This window comes from Cottoperca gobio, unplaced genomic scaffold (genome assembly GCF_900634415.1).
Source record: "Cottoperca gobio unplaced genomic scaffold, fCotGob3.1 fCotGob3_230arrow_ctg1, whole genome shotgun sequence".
Taxonomy (NCBI): Eukaryota; Metazoa; Chordata; class Actinopteri; order Perciformes; family Bovichtidae; genus Cottoperca; species Cottoperca gobio.
The window spans coordinates 327597-334439 of record NW_021166859.1 but is presented as its reverse complement, the minus strand read 5'-3'; the positions used below and the strand labels follow the sequence as shown (position 1 = coordinate 334439).

Below are 6843 nucleotides of genomic sequence, written 5' to 3'. Positions count from 1 at the left end.
GTCCGTCAGAGACACTTTAAGTCTGTCAGAGACACTTTAAGTCCGTCAGAGACAGAGACACTTTAAGTCTGTCAGAGACACTTTAAGTCCGTCAGAGACACTTTAAGTCCGTCAGAGACACTTTAAGTCCGTCAGAGACACTTTAAGTCTGTCAGAGACATTTTAAGTCCGTCAGAGACATTTTAAGTCCGTCAGAGACACTTTAAGTCCGTCAGAGACACTTTAAGTCTGTCAGAGACACTTTAAGTCCGTCATCGACACTTTAAGTCCGTCAGAGACACTTTAAGTCCGTCATCGACACTTTAAATCCATCAGAGACACTTTAAGTCCGTCAGAGACAGAGACAATTTAAGTCCGTCAGAGACACTTTAAGTCCGTCAGAGACACTTTAAGTCCGTCAGAGACACTTTAAGTCCATCAGAGACACTTTAAGTCTGTCAGAGACAGAGACACTTTAAGTCCGTCAGAGACACTTTAAGTCCGTCAGAGACAGAGACACTTTAAGTCCGTCAGAGACAGAGACACTTTAAGTCCGTCAGAGACACTTTAAGTCCATCAGAGACACTTTAAGTCCGTCAGAGACACTTTAAGTCCATCAGAGACACTTTAAGTCCGTCAGAGACACTTTAAGTCCGTCAGAGACACTTTAAGTCCGTCAGAGACAGAGACACTTTAAGTCCGTCAGAGACACTTTAAGTCCGTCAGAGACACTTTAAGTCCATCAGAGACACTTTAAGTCCGTCAGAGACAGACACTTTAAGTCTGTCAGAGACACTTTAAGTCCGTCAGAGACACTTTAAGTCTGTCAGAGACACTTTAAGTCCGTCAGAGACAGAGACACTTTAAGTCTGTCAGAGACACTTTAAGTCCGTCAGAGACACTTTAAGTCCGTCAGAGACACTTTAAGTCCGTCAGAGACACTTTAAGTCTGTCAGAGACACTTTAAGTCCGTCAGAGACACTTTAAGTCTGTCAGAGACACTTTAAGTCTGTCAGAGACACTTTAAGTCCGTCAGAGACACTTTAAGTTTGTCAGAGACACTTTAAGTCTGTCAGAGACACTTTAAGTCCGTCAGAGACACTTTAAGTCCGTCAGAGACACTTTAAGTCTGTCAGAGACACTTTAAGTCTGTCAGAGACACTTTCAGAGACACTTTAAGTCCGTCAGAGACACTTTCAGAGACACTTTAATTCCGTCAGAGACACTTTAAGTCCGTCAGAGACACTTTAATTCCGTCAGAGACACTTTAAGTCTGTCAGAGACACTTTAATTCCGTCAGAGACACTTTAATTCCGTCAGAGACACTTTAAGTCCGTCAGAGACACTTTCAGAGACACTTTAATTCCGTCAGAGACACTTTAATTCCGTCAGAGACACTTTAATTCCGTCAGAGACACTTTAAGTCTGTCAGAGACACTTTCAGAGACACTTTAATTCCGTCAGAGACACTTTAATTCCGTCAGAGACACTTTAATTCCGTCAGAGACACTTTAAGTCTGTCAGAGACACTTTAAGTCCGTCAGAGACACTTTAAGTCTGTCAGAGACACTTTAAGTCCGTCAGAGACACTTTAAGTCCATCAGAGACCAGCTCTCTGAGTCTCATTGTGCAGCTGGTTCCATCGACAGGAGAAACTAAACTTCCTGCTCCCCAGTTCTGTACGGACTTCTGGGACAGTTAGAGGAAACAAGTCCTCGGAGCAAAGCCGATATGATCTACTACATTTCAGATTAATGTAGATCCTTAGGTGAGAAGGAAGAGCACCAAGAATAGCTTCATAAATAAGATGTGCAGTGTTTCAGTCTATGGGAGGTCAGGGAAGACCATCCATCACGAGCATATAAGGTGCAGTGGTGCGTCAGGGTTTTGAGGTTTGTTATGAATCTGCCCCATGGTAGACGGTATCCAGAGAGCTGAGGCACTGACACGATGCATTCATATAGACAACATCTCCACACAGAGAGAAACGTTGCAGAGACTCATCTCTTTCTGGCCTCCAAAGAAAAACAGGACTTCTAAAGTAAAAACCTGATTTTATTCTTAATGTTTTCAAAAGTTCTAATTTGATTGGCTCAAATGAAGTGTCAATCGAAAGGTCAGAGTTCAGGCATCCGTTTTAGAAGCGTCTAAACCGCACTGAATGCTGAGATGTCCCGTTTTTACCGTGTATGATCAAAACCGTTTGTCTCACTAAAGAGACGAGATTCTAAGCTTTCTCTGAGTGTGTGGCGTTGGTCGTACGAACAGAAAGAAGTTCGCAAACATTTGCAAAACTTTCTTAAAACGTGCCTTGTCTTCTTCTGCAATGTTTTTACAGCAGAAATATTCTTACTGTACTTATAGTAATACTCAAGTAATTACTTATTACTTAAATAAACTGATAATTATATAAGATTATAGAAACACGTGTATATATTATATATACAATATATATATATAAAATATATAATTATATAAAGAGAAAGAGATAGATAGGTAGAAAGACAAAGAGAGAGAGAGAGAGAAGAGAGAGAGAGAGAGAAAGAGAGAGACACAATGAGAGAGACATCGAGAGAGAGAGATGTAGGAGATAGAGAGAGAGAGAGGGATAGATAGAAAGAGAGAGAGAACGAGAAAGTGAAAGATAGCGAGAGAGATAGAAAGATAGCGAGAAAGAGAAAGAGAGCTAGAAAGAGAGATAGATAAATAGATATATAGAAATATATATATATAAATATAAATAATATATATATAGATAAATAAATATATATATATATATATTTATAAATACAAATATATATATATATAAATATATATATAAATATATATATATATATATATATATATAATATATCTATAATATAATATATATATAATATAAATGATATACATATATATATATAAAAAAATATATATATATATGTATAAATAATATTAAAGATTACTTTCAGTGACAATACCTCAACAATAAAAGTCATTCAAACTAGTTTATACAGCAGAACATGTAATAATTTGTATTTTAGGAATAATTATGTTTTCATATAAACATTTCAGCATAATATTATAGATCCATAAAAGATTATTAAACTTGTATATTTGACCATAAACTGTGTAGTTTCTGTAGGATACAAGAATTAATAATACTTTTTATTTTAGGAATAACTGAATATTTTATTTGAAAATAAAAAGTTCAGTACAGTACTTCTATATATATATATATATATATATATATTTATATATAACTTATATATATTACTTATATATTAATGTTAGAGATGTAATAAAGTTCCCAGGGAAATATTACAGGAATATTTGACCATAAAACCTAGGATTATTATACTATTATATATTATAGTACTGGAAGAACTGTAAAAGCATAATAATATATTTGTACTCACCTTTTTGCTCTTCTTCCACAGTTTTAATGTTTCAGTTTTAATGTTTTTGATTTGATAGCCATCCGATAAAAATACGTGGAATCCAAAACAATCTGTGCTCAAGTAAATAAATCCATCTTCACTGATTAGCCGCGTGCGTGTGCAGGACGGGGCGTGCACGCGCACACTCCCATTACACGCACACACTGTTGTTCTAGATTTCCTCCAAAAACAACAAACAAACTCCAACATAAATGAAAATAAAGCATTTTATGAATGGAGCCTGGTGTGAGAGCCACGCTGCGACATGCTGAGCACGCACACCTACAGGTCAAAAACAAGGTGTCCGGAGCGGAGCCAAACTCCGTTGGCGAAACAGCAAATTTAAGAACAACAGCGATAAATAAACGCTGCGAGCAGGAAACATACACCTGGACACGCACGCACGTTCATGTGCACGCACGCACGCGCCGTGCGGCACGAGGATTGAACTCCATGTGTGCGTGTGCGCGTGCTTTTCCCTCCGTGAAGTCCCCGGCAGGAAGCAGCAGCAGCGGGACCAAATCCAGAAAAATTAAAAATAAAAATATTTTAAATATTCCTGCACGAGACCAAATGTTCGTCAGCGTGCACGCGGATTATTCCACATTTGTTTTCTTTCTTTCCGGTCCCGTCGTCCGTCTGTCCGCCGGTGTGTCCTCCTCTCGCGCAGCCTCCCTCTCTTCTTCTCTTGCTCTGCACGGCACCAAGTTACAACACATACACCGACACACTTCCTCTACGCCCTTTCAGAATAAAACCACCACTCACAGAGGTCAGGTGGAAGAAGTCATAGGAGTGCAATGAAAATAATAAATCTAGAAGTCATATTAGAAAGTGATTCTAATAAAGAATAACAACAAGTTAATAAATTACATTAAATGAAAAAATATATGTATATAAACACAGCAGAAAAAATTTATTGATATGAAAAAAACACGAATATAAATATATACAGAAAGAAAAACAAAGAAAATTATTTTATTTTGCTCTTTACATTGATAGTATTTATATATCACCTGTCTACAATCAACTCATCCCAGCACAGTTTATCTACCCTTCCAGCCACTCATCATCATGATTTTATTTATTTATTTCTCTTTATATTTCCACATTAATTTTTATTTTAAAATGTATTTTTATAATTCAACATTTCTTTATTAAATGTATTCCTTTATATTTCTTCTTCTTTTGTTTCTACAGAAGTATTCTTTTCCATGGCACTTCTATAACTCCATAAACATCTTTAAGGATTTAAATCAGATACAAAAATAATCTGAAATAACATTTTGAGATATAATAAGATAAGATACGTAATGTGAAACTTCATATAATATATAAAGACTAAACAAATGTCCGAACACTTCCTGATAACATTCAATTTCAAGCTTCCAGTAAAATCTAGATTACAGAAAATTCCAATATTTTATATATTTTTTAATTAATGATTACATAAGAAATCTACAACTTTATTGCTAGAAATAAAATTAATTTCCTGTAAAAACAAAAATCCTTGTTTGACATGTGGTGCTTTTATTTTGAAACTTTGTTCTGAATAAATGATGCTGACTCCACAGAGCTCGACACAACTTTACATTTTCATTAAATTTCCTTTTATTCTTTATTAATCTTTTATAACATTTCTGAGAGCTGCTTTTACTTTTTATTCATTAATAATAAATCAAAACATTTATTTAAAAATGAGCAATATTTATATTTTAATGAACTAATTTGACTAAATGTATCCTACGTTTATTGCTTGTATACTATTTGTCACTTTTGTTCGTATTACTTCGCATACACTTTATATTTATTACTCGATTGTTTTTTATTTTTCAGCATTTTCCAAAATAATTTCCTTCATTATTAAACTTCTATATTATTAAACAAAATCTCAAGAAAAGAAAATATTGAGCGAAAAATGATAAATAAACATATTTATTAATATCATACATATATAATGTATATAAATTAAAGTCATAATCAATATATTATTCATGTTGTTGATAAATCGATTTTATCAGGAGTGAAAACTCAAATATATTTGATTGTGTTGAGAAAAAATCTTAAACAGAAATAAAGTCAAATAAAGTAAAAAAAGAGTCAAATTAAAAACTAAAAAGAATAAAATTAAGGTCTTCAACACGACAGCTCCACCAAGTGGATCCAAAAAGTACGGCTTTTAATTTTTCTACAATTTGTTTATTTACTTTTTACTCCTTTATTTACTAAATTCTTCTTTTATTTATCATTCTTTATATTTCCACATTATATATTTAGTTTATTCCTCTTCTTATTGTTTTTATGTGAAGTTTAGTTTTTTTGGCTGTCAGATATGAAAAGCTTCAGTTTCCTGTTCAGAATGTGACGAGTCACAGAAACCTGCAGGAAGTCAAATAAACTCAAAGTGAAGGTTCAAACAGATCAAAGCTATAACTTTAATTAACTTTAATTAATAAACTTCAGTTTCAGACTGACGCGTAAACAGGAAGTGGATTCTGGGTTTCTTATCAGCATGAACTTCAGTTGTTCTGTTGTAAAAAAAAATCATTGTGAAACAGACAGAAGATAAAAAAAAAATATTAAATATAAAAAGAATAAATCTGTGAAAAAATAAGAAAATGACTGGAAATATAAAGAGGAATAATTAAAATAAATAAGTCAATAAAAAAATATTGTTGTTGATTTCAATGTGTTAAAGTTCTAAAATGAGAATGTTTTCAAACGTCCTGTTTTTACTTACTGGAGTTTAATAATAAGAGTTTAATAATGACCATAGGTCAAAGCAGAATACCCAGGGTGCACTGCGGTTACTCTACTGACTGGGTCCTCTAAATGTGTCAGAGTTCTGTTTGTGTTTACGGAGCTTCCTGCACGTCATCATCACATTAACGGGTCACAAGTAAGGAAATATTACTTTTTAAATCAACAATTGTTTACTTCAAAGTCCATTTCACAGTTTTAAGTTAAATTAATAAATTACAAAAATATAACTGAGACACAAAACGTAACAAACTGTGCACTGGTGTACGGGGACCGCCCAGGTACTACAGGTGAGTGGGCCGGTGTACGGGGACCGCCCAGGTACTACAGGTGAGTGGGCCGGTGTACGGGGACCGCCCAGGTACTACAGGTGAGTGGGCCGGTGTACGGGGACCGCCCAGGTACTACAGGTGAGTGGGCCGGTGTACGGGGACCGCCCAGGTACTACAGGTGAGTGGGCCGGTGTACGGACGCCCAGGTACTACAGGTGAGTGGGCCGGTGTACGGGGACCGTTATAACAACATTATTATAGTATGTGTTTTTTTCATTGTTATCACACTTTACACACACGGGTCATTTTAGACTCATGTGTGTAAACCTGATGTAGTGATACAAAAACTATTTTACTTCATAAATTAAGAAAGGGAGAATGAAAGTAATGATGTGTGGTCGTCAACAACAAGA

The 6843-nt window shown here is 34.9% G+C and overlaps 1 protein-coding gene across 1 annotated transcript in view; it reads right to left on the bottom strand.

The window, feature by feature from the left end:
- The window catches only part of LOC115004950 (BCL-6 corepressor-like), a gene marked incomplete at its 3' end in the record, with an annotated part of 29559 nt that extends 25535 nt beyond the window's left edge, over window positions 1-4024 (bottom strand). Inside the window, exon 1 of the mRNA XM_029426704.1 lies at window positions 3378-4024. The remainder of the gene's footprint in view (window positions 1-3377) is intronic.
- Between the last annotated feature and the right edge of the window lie 2819 nt (window positions 4025-6843).